Here is a 13,350-nt window from a genome sequence, read left to right as displayed (position 1 = left end):
AGATTCTAGTCTTGATCTAGACCTAGATCTGACTGTTGGTAGTCTAGGCCTATCCTATTCTAACTTTTTAACCCATTCGTGACGGGAATCATTTAAAGCCTAATTTGATCAGCTTTTATTCATCAAATTGGCAACACGAACATTTTTGTTTTATTGCTACATTTTTCTTATAAAATGTCATGTATCTGAAATGAATATAAACTGACGGAAATTATGAAAAGTCAAAAAGTTGCCAATTTGCAGGGGAAAACAGTGATTTTAGACTTTTATCACATTGCCAATTTAAGGATTTTAATGCTTATCTTCCTTTAAAAAATTTCAGCATCAAACAACGAATATTGACGCAACCAAAATGGGCACAGTTTGTGTAGAATTTTTTGCTCTTTCTGCTCATGTATTTGGTATGATTGTTAGGGCTTTGCATCAAAAGATATTAGGCCTAGGCCAAACCAAAAAATTGTGGACCTCTGTCACGAATGTGTTAGATTAATTGTTATTGAAATTTTCATTTTAACTTCAAGTTGGCAAGTACATGTGTACTCCTGTTTTCATGAAGTAAGACTGTTATCTGCTTCTGAATTTTGGTAGCTATGTAATTGCTATACATGTTGGTAGATGCATTGTTATGCTTGTATATAGATTTGATATTAAGTCATGAGTTTAAAGGTCAGAAGTCTGAGGTATTTCATTTTGTGCATGCACACATTATAGATTATATCAAAATACTTATGTTGACTCAGGGTCTCTGTGAAAATACCTCACAAATAAGCTGCAGATGCCAATAAATTTATACCAGACATATATGTAAATATATGCGTGTATTTTGTGTTGCTCTTTCTCTGGTTGTAATTCAGTTGTGCATGACAGATGTTGATTCATGATGTCATAATCGCAGTTAGGGAACAAATGGGTTGAGAAAAAAATATACCATTTTTAAATTTTATTTTAAGCAGTCAAAAATTTGAGACAGAAATATTCAATAATGTTGTTAATTGTCTTTTATAGATTTGAAGCAATTCCTGCAGCATCATACAGAAAAAAAAGATATAACATGAATTTTACATGCTTACAAGGAAGTTTCCCCCTCAGTTACTATGTCAACCAAGTATTCCCATGCAGGATCTAAACTTATTTTGAATATAGAACTATACCCCTTTTCAGCAAGCTTGACTATTTTGTTTATTAAAGATTAGAATAAAGACAGGCAGGGTGTGAGTGGCGATGCAAGGCTGGATGCATTTTGTGTGTGGGGGGAGGGGGGAGGCTCAGGCCAATATTTTGTTTATTTTTTTTTTAAGTATTCACAATCTGGACAAGATACATACAGGTTTTCATACCCCCGCCCCTTCTTTCAGGCTTCTCCCAGTGCATGAGAACCGTGCAAGTCATTGCAAGCAGTTTTGCATCTACTTAGCAAATTGTTTATTGTAATTGTCCATTTTTTTATTATTTTTTATATTTGATTTTATAATTTTCAAAAAAAATTCAAATTTTATTTTTCATTTTTTTTGTTTTTTTAATAGTTTTTATTTTATTTATATAGACCTATTTATTTCATTTGATTTCAAAAAATTGTTTAGTCATCTCACCCATTTTTGCATAAATTTTAGCATAATTTAGTATTTTTTCTGCTCCATGTTGTTATTTCATTTGGCATAATTTTAGCATAATTTTGCAGTCCTCCCTAGCATAATTTCATTTTGAGCGCTGGCCACACTGGAAGTGTCGTTCTTTTTTATTCTGCGAAATTCAACTTCTTGAAATACAATAGCAAGTCTAATTATCTATTTTGGGTCGAGTAGAATTGGTGTTCGAAATCATGATTTCTGAGTGAACTTCAATGGAGCAGAAAATCTTGGAGGAAACATTGATATCAATCTAATGACATTCCATAGGAATAAAAGTAAGTTAAGTTCAATTCCTTACTTTGATCTTAGTTGAAATTGTAATGTGTTTGCTGGGGTTCGGCGTCGCATGCATGGCTTTATGTGCAGTTTACAACGCAAACCACAATTTCCATATTTCCATTTCTTTTTCCTGTCCTGATCCCAAATAAGTCTGAAATCTGACTGACATATTTTGTCAGAAAATAATATAGTTTTTTCGTAGAACTAAGTTGGTTAATTGAGATGCTTCATGTCCGCCCTTATTAAATCTGTATTTCAGTTCTTATTGTCAAATATCAGGGTTAGATGTGGACTTGTTTAACGGCAAAGCTGCATCAAAATTAAGCCAAATATATAGCCAGAGCGGGATGCGGACTTTGATATCGCCGGTGCCAGCCGGCTGCGAAATTGCCGATGTAGGCTAGGTCATTAGGTTTTGGAAATTAAGTGTCAAACAAGCTCGAGTTGAAATTTGAAGTTATAGGCCATGGGCCGAGTACTGATTTTTCGACACCGCTATTTCAATATAATTATCTGCATTTAAAATGAAATGAAATTAAATCTAAATGAACTGAATGATGAATCTGTTTGGAATGATATTGGTAGATTTTGCCATGCCCATGGTCACTCGTGGAATGATTTGAGACAGATGTTAACGTTTTTCTTTTTTTTAAATAAAAAGCCCCTAGGATAGGTCTATCGTAGATATAGATTTTTTTAAAAAAATCTAGATCTGTCTGGTTTGACTTTTTTTCTACAAAGATTTTTTAAGTTAAATTTAATTTCATTTTAGTTCCTGGCTGGACCGTTGGACTAAAATATGATTAGCCTAGCAAAGGAGTTTAATGATTCTTTTTTTTCGGGGGGGGGGGGAACATTTCTATGTCAGGGTTCAAACTGCTCAATTGTTTTTTTTGGAAGGGTTGAGAAAATTCATAGTGCCCTATTTTGAATTGTTTAAGTATAAGGCTAAGCAGAGAGAGCAGCTGATCCGATTGATTTATCTTTATTGTCCTCACTTGATGTTATTTGTGGTGAAAGGCAAAGGGTCATTTAAACCTGGCAGCAAGTGAGCTAACCCTTTTTTTAAATAAAAATCAAACTTAAACTTAAAGAGGAACTCACTTAACGTAGAGATTCAAATCAGACATGTTTATTGACGAGTGCAAAAAATTTAATGATTGACTCGCACTGATGAATGAGCGAGAGCCATATTATCACACAAATGATAATTATCTTACATCTGTCAAAGCTGGCTTGGTGTGTATATATATTGAAGATTGACAAAAGACCTCACTAGAGTAGGCCACGTATGCTTGAACCATTTAGTTTTTGGTCAAGACCTGCTTTTTTCTAGTTGGGAATTGTGAAAGCTGGAAACTCTGAAAAATTGTTTTTAGAGAGGAATTTTGTTTATCACTTTTGAAATTTTTAACTGTAAAGTATTGTATGTATATTGAATTGCAGATCCAATGGGATCCAGTTCTTAGCAGTCCCAGCCTATTCAGAAGTACAAAGTCAAATACCATTTGCACATCACCAAGAGGTACAATCTGATGAGTAACAGGATATCTGATCTAAAAGCTTGCCAGGTATGCTTGTTTTCATAAAAATATAAAAAACCTATTTTTCTGAATCATGTTATATCCCATAAAGTAAAGCTCCATGATGAGACAATATTCTTTGGATTCAGATTCACCAGTATTTCCATTATCATCAATGCATACTTATTGTCCATGTATCTTAGCTATATTAATCATACATAAAATCACTTTAAAACTCAGTTACTCTGAAGACAGAAATAAAAAAGGACAAAATATTGAGATTAATCTTTCGATATATATTTGAATGGGTTTTCACACTTAATAAAAAAAGTTATATGAATAATGATCTATAATAGTGATCTATGATTTTTATCTGGCAACATAAGTTACTACATGTGCATTTTTAAAATAATATTGCATGGAAGAGTAAGGGCTCATAAAAAGTTTAAAACTTCTAAATAAACTGGACTAGATGAGTAAGAATAATTCATATCAGCAGCTCATTTTGTTCCCTTTTCTTTTTGTTTACTATGCAGGTTTCACAGGCTGTTTGAGTATCACCAGGGCAGATCAAGAAGAAATATGAAGGCCAGGTTCATAACAAGCAGTTGCTTTATTGCAATTACAGATTTAAAAATTTAATGAATTTAAATAAATGTGTCGATACATATTGAATGTTGCTTAAACTACACATCTGTTGAACAAAAAAAGATTATTTGGAGTATAGATATTTAGGTCCATAGGTTTCACACAAGATTAAAATATTTTTCGAAAGGGCACACTTATCCCCCCCCCCCCCTTTATTAATGTTCTAATCATCTACATGTAGTACTTATAGTAGTGAAAGCACTTTGAATAATATTAGTAGTTTGAAAGGGATAGGTTGTGTTCTGGTAATCTAAACAATGCAGAATGGGCCTTTACTGAGGTCTGGGCTATGTAACATACATGCCTACAGACATATAAAAGGTGATAAGAAATAATGGATTTTCATTGAAAAAATGTGCATAATAAAAACAAGGTGACAGAACAGAGGGCGAAGAAATCACTCTCAGTCCTGGACCCCAATTCATTAAGACCAACCACTAATCTAGCTTTGCCATTCTGGTAATTACCATGGAAACATTAAAGCAACAGATCAACATTGGGGTTCCCATGCTAGTTGCTAGTTACATTTGGGGCCAATTTACCATAATTGAAGTCCTTATGAAACAAGAACCTGTATGTATTGCTGGACATTAAGCTGTTGAATTCATTTTCTGGGGGAAGTGAAAAGTTGCACTATTTTTTTTTAATCTCTTTGTTTTTGTAACACTGTATTGTCGATGTCCCGTATAATGAACTAGATTAGCTCTGCAAATAAAAGAATTTGTTGGAAATAGAACACAGCTCTAGCAGCACTTCACAACAATAGACAATAAGCAACTTTGTTACTGATTTACCAATGTGCAGATTTGGGAAGGCACTCTTTAGAGAAATGTGCTCCCCTTTTTTTATGAAGTGTCACCGATTAGATTAGCATGCTATTTCTTGTCAGCAAATGCTGAAAAAATAATTTGATATTTTAGTAACTGACTTTGAGAAAGAGGTATAGTGATAATCTTTATTAATGGCATCCTTGATGCCCCCCTTATATTGACTATGTAAGGCTTATCAATAACTATGTAAGTGAATATACATACTTATTTTTTTCATATTTTTTTCTCTAGATTTTATCAAAAAAATACATCCCCTCTCTGTAATATCCTTGCAATTTCTGTTGCACTCATTATAGGCATTTTGCTGATGTAATTTGATGCTTTGGTGAGAAAAAAATATTTTTATCATGTATTCAAAAATTTATTAACTAATAAACATTTTAATTTGAAATATTACTTTCTAATCTTGATATTCGTGATTAACTTAATCCACCAGTTTATATTGCGTGAAAGATATGTGGTGATGATGTTATTGCTACCAAACTGTGTTGTGATGAAATGGCACTGAAGATTACTTCTATATGACTGGAATATGATGGTGCTACTGATTGATTGATTCTGTATGTCGGGTATCCATGGGTATAATACTAGTACAACAGGTATTTAGTATCAAAATAACATGCGTGGCAAGATAGCCCATAAAAGCCATTGCAACATGGCATACTGTGACATTCAGGTGCAGCCGAATTAAAGACATGAATGAGTTTGATTTAAAAGTGGGATAGAAATAAAAATGAAATGAGAATGATTGTTTGCTCGCATGATTATGTGGAATGTGTGTGTGTGGAAGAGAGGGGGGGGGGGGTGGAATCGATAGAGAAATATAGGGGGTGGGCAGGTACAAAATTTTTATTTTATTTGGAAGTGACCTTTAAGATAGCCTTGATGAGAGCAAATACATGGGGGGGGTACTGGGCTCTCTTTTGCTCCCATCCCAAACTCAGACTTTTAAAAAAAAATCTTCATAAGATTTGCACCAGATTGTTCATTTCAATTTCAAAATAAAGACAAAATGACCTGATTGCTCTCTTGCTCAGATTTTTCTAATCATTTTAAGTATTTACACCACCCCCCAAAATAATAAACAAATATTTGTGGCTATTCATGATGTGTAATGAAAATAATGGACAGTGATGAACACCTGATGAATAGAGCAAGCAGATCCCTAAGTTCAATCCTACTAATGAATCTCTTATAAGCTTCCAAAATGTCTTCCAGGGAAATATCTAGCAAATAAATAAGTGAATTAATTGAAGTAGTAATAAGCGCGAAAGAATTAAAAATATAAGATGAATAAACAACTGAATACCTTGAGGGGGGGGGGGGTGAACGGGGGAATGATCAATGACATGAATTTACCAAAGACGCGCAGCTCTATGAATACCGGTACATTTCATATTCAATCACCTCGCGTATTATGCTAATTTGTGACAATTTGCTTATTTGCATATTTTTACGCTGTGCGCGCAGGCCAATTTATGACCACGCCTCTGTTTCGCTGGTGTGCCATGAAGTTGCGGTGTCCATAGCCTTGTACGCGAAAAATGGGAGCAGTGTGCACTTTTGACCTTCCAAAATTTCCCCATGTCTGACCGGATGCAGAAGCGGAGTTTCCACCCCCTGCCTGAAATATTGCTTCACTGAGCATGCGCGAAGGGGGGTTATATTTTCAAAATATTTTTACTATCATTTTGTTTATTTCTTTTCCTTATTTACTTTAAAGCCTATCCCAGACATAGCAGCAGTATGTGTTAGCAGAAATTGAACTTGCGTTTTTTTTCCCTTCAATTTTCATTATATACTGTCTAAAGGTCGATTAAAAGAGAAAGACTGAATTGAAATCTATTAGAACAAACATTATGCCACGTCATGGTGGGTAAAATGATAATTGAGAAAAACAAAATGAAAATCAGAATTTGAAGGAGAGAGACCCATATTGGGCATGTAGATCTGCCTGCCATAGCAGCAAACATAGTTTAAAGTATCACTCAAACGCATTGGCTTATCTAGGGAGGGGAACTTATCAATGGGGGCTCGTGCCCCGGGCGCCCCTTTCGGGGGGCACAAAAAGGGAAAGGGGGCACAAATAAGAAAAGGAAAAAAAAATAATAGAAAAGGCAAAAGCTGGAAAAAGACGCAGAAACAGAATACCACTGAAATGATTAATACCCCCGTCTATTTTATGGTAATGGAGTTTCTAACTCATTTAGAAAATGAATTTTGCATGTTTTTACCCAGGGATGAATATTCGTGCCAACTTTTGATTAGTGGTATAGACTAGCTTCTTTTGAAGAATTCCAACAGTCCTTATATGATCCCTTTTTCAAACGTATATCACTTTTATCTCTACATATGACCGCGGGTTAGCATTTTCATACTTTATCCTCAATTCTTACAAACAGTCCTATTTTCCTGATTTAATTGTCAAAGACCTTTATCACGCGCTGATTTGATAATGGATAGACAAACCCTCTACGTTAAATTTTACAAACAGTCTGTTGTTCATGTATTCATAAGAATACTCCTTAAAATTTCCTCTTTCAGGAAAGCATTTCTGCTCCAAGTCATCCCTCGTGCTTGCATTATTTAGATTGGAATCATAAATTATACTTCACCAAAATGTCACGATTTCAGGTCTGATAAATATCAATAATTTTCGGCTCGCGCTTCGCGCTCGCATGAATTGTTCATATAATTTTGCATCATGTTATTGATTAAAAGTAATAGTGTTTAGAATATTTTTAATGGTGAAAATAAAAATAGGTAGATATATTTAATATCATCATAATAATTCATGATTTTCTAGAAAGGGTCTTTTAAATGTTCCCTTTTCAGATCCGAATATGGATAATTTTCAGCTCTTGCTCCGCGCTTGCATTCATTTAGCTAGATATAATCTTGTTTATGAATAGAGAAAAAAATCAACTTAGAATATTCTGTCTTAACGGCTTTTAAAAAAATCCGCACTCACATTGATGTATGTATATATAATAGGCCTATATACTTTCACTCTAAAAAAGGGTTTCCCAATAATGGGTAAATGGGAACATGCACGTAGGTTGGATAAAAACATATATTTTGTGAATTTTACATTCCATTCCTACCAAATATTAAGTAAAATTTTACTCAGTGCTTTTTAGAGTTCCGGACATTGTGGTTTAGGGGTATATTTTTTACGGGTAACGTGTTTTTTACGGGTTATACTTGTTTTAGGGGGCATGACACGCAAAAATACATATAGGGTAGCAGATTACTGCGGCAGCCCGAACACGTACGTGTCGAGGTCCCCAGGGCAAGGTAGCAGATGGATAAACTTGTAGGGTAGGTTAGTAAAGCTGTTGTCATGTGTGTGTTCTCTCTCTCTCTCTCTCTATGTTACCACCTGGTGCCATGTTAATGCATCTGTATTGCTAAATACAACCTATATCATTTTGGCCATTTAATGACATTGTTGCAACAGCAAATGATGCATTATTCCACTCTTGATCCCCTCTTTTCTTTCTGTTTCTCTCTATCTCATCTCTCTTGAATTTCTCTCTCTCTTTTCCTCTCTTCCCTTTCTCTATATCCTACTGCTTGGTATTGCTGTTTGGATATATTTATATTGTATTATATGCCCGGGGGGGCCACTTACATTGGCGAGTGGATACCATGCGCGACCAAAAAAACACGTAAAAAGGATGTCTTTTTCACGATAGGGCACGTTACGTACGTAACGTGATAAGGGTGTCAAAAACACAAAAATAATGAAAAAAGGGTATCTATTTCGCTAGGAAAATTACGTGTTTAGGATGGAATATGCGGGGATGATAACATAAAATTAAAATGTTTTATAAAGGATGTCCTTTTTGCCCCAAAACTTCGTGTTTAGAGTCCGATTTGCGCGAGGTGTAGAAGGTGGGGTCGTACTAAACCAAATAAGGTAAAGCCGACGACCGAAGGACCCGTAACAATAAAACATTCCTGTACTTGTTTCGGGGTTCATTTCAGGGAATATTACCAATAAGAGTATCGTTTTGTTTCCAATACTTGTTAAGGGTCGGGTTTCACACGCCAATACTTGTTAAGGGGTGCATTTTCAGAAAATGGAAATTACGTGTTTAGGGTGCTTTTCGAGACCCCATGGTCGCGCATGGTATCCACTCGTGAATGGAAGTGGCCCTCCCGGGATTATATGTTGACCATTTTCGTGATATTGTTGTATATTGTTGCAATGAACAGTAATAAGATGAATAATTCCAATCTCTATCTCACCTCTCGTCATTTTCTTTTACTTACTGCTCGGTACCAGTGTATGTATCTATCACTATTTGAACTTATTCTATATATTGGATATTTAATGTTATTCCTTATATTGAAAAGTAATAGCAGTAACCGAACAGTAATATAATAATGATTTGTGATTGTAATGTATAATGTAGTGGGATCTCCCATTGTATGCTATTATGATAATAGTCAGTTCTTGTATAGGGCATGGCACATGAATAACGTCTGTATGCGCTTCCAAAGGACTTGGATATTATTACCCTGGCTGTAGCTCAGGCAGCTTTCACTCACTTGGCATTTCAAGGTATAAATTCCTACCCATTCACCTCACCTGGGTTGAGTGCAGCACAATGTTCATTAATTTCTTGCTGAAGAAAACTACGCCATGGCTGAGATTTGAACCCACAACCCTCTGTTTCAAAGTCGGGAGACTAATCCACTGGGCCATAACGCTCCATAATGTAAATTTAACCTGCGGGCTATTACAGGTTGCCAGGCCTGGTTCTTTGCATGATCTTTAATAAAGACATGGGCCCTGTCTTACAAAGAGTTATGATTGATCCAATCAATCTGACTGTATGGAAATCCATCCATACCATTTTCTTTTCCACACAAAATTTGCACAATATCCTCAGTAAACAGAGAATCACACTGAATTTTCAAGATGATGTTGCTGGCTGTCCATAGTTGTGATTGGTTGATCAATTGCAACCTTGACCAAGTGGGATGAGCATAAACAGAAAATAGGTAAACTGGGCGTAGACCAAGGCCCCGTCTTACAAAGAGTTACGATTGATCCCATCAATCGTAACTCTATGGAAATCCATCAGCGTCATAATTTTTTCTACAGGAAATTTGAACAGTTTGTAAACAAAGAGAAACACAGTGAATTTTTAAGAAAACAATGAATGCATAAATATACATCATAGTAAGAAAATATTTTGATCAAACATGCATAACAGATGTTGACATCGCTGGCTGTCCATAGTTGTGATTGATCGGATCAATCGCAACTCTTTGTAAGACCGGGCCCAAATGACAATTTACCAATGAGATTCAGCAAAGAATATTACTGCAGAATAACCAATCATTGACAATACAATATTTGATTACTTTCTATGCTTTAATCTTTTCTGTTCACTTAACTATAGATGCATTGTATTGACACACAGTCAAAATAAAACACATTGCTGATATCAACCAAGAAAGAGGAAGAGAAATAAGGCACTATTATATGAAAAAATATCTTCCTCTTCATACATAAAAAAAAATTACGAGAGAATACTGACCTTTAAAAATAATGATAGACACAAACAATGTGCCATTACTGTAAAAGATAACATAATAATATTTCAAAGTGACATAATATTAACTTAGTAAGGCTTGGTATCGAAAAAATGTAAAAATTCAATGTCTGTACTGTATGATACTCAATAATACAAATAAACAAGAAAAAATCTTGCTTCTTATCAAGATATCTATGACTCAATTACCGGTATTATTTTTTGGAAGCACATGATTAGATTGTTAAATGTGTAAATTTCAAGAATGTCCTTTGTTCACACTGTATATATGTGTAACTAACAATGCATCTTAAAACTCACTGCCAAATAAATTCATCTTTTCGAGGGTTATTTATATAAAAAAAAACACAGTAAGATATAAATTACATTGGGGAATATATATTTGATTGTTTTTTTTACACAATGGTTGTGTAATATTCACTAAATATTTTCTTGACCTTCTGATCAGAGACCATACATTGTATCAATAATGGTGTCAAACTACACCATCAGTGTTAGGACCACACCAAGCATTTGACACCAGTATTACAGTGTAAGTGTAACAATCTTTGGTGTTATCATAATACATTCTCTTCTATCAATTCAAATATGTTTGGTGTTATGTTCAAACTCCATGGTATATTTCTAACACCTGAAAGTATAATTCTCTCAGAATACTTGACTAGTGTTGTTCAAATTAACAACATAATAATGTAGGGAAGACACATTGGAATTTTTTTTAATATCAACTCCAAAACATAATAAAAAGGCAAAGATCCACCAGAAGATGTCGCTCCTGAAACAATTATAAATGCAGTACAATAAGAAGTTCAAGGCACAAATTATGTAAAATATCTTTCTCTCAAGTCCTGACTTAACCAGACTTGATGAAAAAGAAAATACCGACATGAAAATATATTTACAATAATTTTAGAAGTCTATTTACAATATGAGGGATGTCAATACTAGTATAAAAAATGAATTTAAAACTTTGAAATCAATCTCAGTTTGAGACTGAAATTATATCCATAGAATTGATTGAATGAAATGGCAACCAAATGAAACAACCTAGCAGATTAAACTTAAGCTAAAACAATAATATGCATCATTCATATAGCACTGAATACAGACATAACTGTGATGCATATTACTATCAAGACTTTGCTTTAATACCAAAATTGATTTCAAGCGATTTTTAGATTGATAAAATACACAATGGTAATATAATGAAGTACTGATTTTGAGTAAGATATATACATATAAGATAAGAATTAGTGCAAATGAAAGAAGAAAAATCTTTTACAGAATAGAAAAAAGGTGTGGATGATTCGTGTGCTCAAATATATCAAGCTTAAAAGGTACCCATGACAAAGATGCATTCCTAAAATAATCATTCTTATATGGTGGAAGACTCAGAAGTAGTACATAGTTATTCACGAGATATTAATTGGTATATATACCCAGGGTAGCCACTTCAGTTTCGAAAACTGTTCTCCCAGCGGGCACCGCTATTATTATTACCTGGCTAAGCTAGGCTACCTATTCAGGTGCACACAGCTTTTTAAGAAATTAATTCCTACATGTATCCATTATTTACCCAGGGAAGCCACTTCAGTTTCGAAAACTGTTATCCCAGCGGGCACCGCTATTATTACCAAGGCTTCATAGTGATTCAATTCGATTTAGCTATCAAAGGCACAGGTAAAACCAAACTAATAATCATCTCAATGAGCCATCATCATACAGTTCAGGGGAGTGTTTCATGAAAGGACTTGTCGGACGTTTTATCCGACAAGTCCTGTTTAATCCGACAGTTACTATAGTAACAGTGCTTTTCAACCAATCAGAATCCAGGAAAGTTGTCAGATCTGACAACTTGTCGGATGAAAATATTGATGAAACGCCCCCCCAGGAGGTCAAGTAACTTCAAAACGCGAGGACTTTGTTGCCATCCACAACACATACGTACCTTCAAGAGCAATGCCCTTCATAGAACCTTATATCAGACTCAAAATAAAACTACTTTTCAGTAGCTACATTCAATACAAAGGAAGCCAAACCGGAATACTGATAAAAATCTTCAAGAATTTGGGAGTACTATTTTGCATTTTAAAGACAAATTACGGGCAAGTAAATACATTATGTCAGAAGATATAAAATACTAAACACAGCTGAAAAGGAATATTCAAAATGAATGTAACTGGCCTGATGGTAGCTCTGATAAATGTAGAAGAATATCCCTGGTATCGTACCATCAAAGTCATCATGAAAATAAAACCAAATAAGAATAATTTCTTGATTTCTTTTTTTTTTTGCAAAAAAAATAAAAGTTACTTAGGACCACAATTAAAACACATCTCTATTAAAACTGAAAATTGCTCATTATTAAAAAAAGTAGTAATTAAGACAGTTCAGGTGAAATGTCACATTGGGTTGTATGGGCCAGTGGTTAAACCATTGGACTCGCTTTCACCATGTTTTTGAGTTTAAATCCCATCAATTTCACTTAAACCAAAAAATTAAAAGCCTAAGAGTAATCTCTCTTATTTGTAATGTAAGCAACTATGAGCGATTAAAGGACAAGTCCAACCCCCAAAAAAGTTGATGTGAATAAAGAGAGAGAGAAAAAAAAACACCTTGCACACATAATATGGATTTGGCGATTTAGAAATACTCTGAATCATTATTATAACACTGAAAATTACATCAAAATCGGATGTAAAATAATAAGTTATGACACTGATAAGTTTTGCTTTATTTCACAAAAAAGTTACATGAACATTCCTGTCTGTAGGAAAATAAGGGGACTGATGACATCACTCACTCACTATTTCTTTTGAATTCTTATTACATGAAATATTCTAATTTTCTCTTCATTGTCATGTGAAACAAA

General features: G+C 34.2%; 1 long non-coding RNA gene across 1 annotated transcript; it reads left to right on the top strand.

Annotated features, from left to right (window-relative positions):
- Window positions 1-1,805: 1,805 nt before the first annotated feature.
- LOC121405937 lies at window positions 1,806-4,216 on the top strand. Its single transcript, XR_005968730.1, has 3 exons — window positions 1,806-1,903; window positions 3,354-3,478; window positions 3,967-4,216. It is a non-coding gene; the product is annotated as an uncharacterized LOC121405937 (long non-coding RNA).
- The last annotated feature ends 9,134 nt before the right edge of the window (window positions 4,217-13,350 follow it).

Source organism: Lytechinus variegatus, chromosome 19, assembly GCF_018143015.1.
Source record: "Lytechinus variegatus isolate NC3 chromosome 19, Lvar_3.0, whole genome shotgun sequence".
Lineage (NCBI taxonomy): Eukaryota > Metazoa > Echinodermata > Echinoidea > Temnopleuroida > Toxopneustidae > Lytechinus > Lytechinus variegatus.
This window is presented reverse-complemented; position numbering and strand designations above follow the sequence as displayed.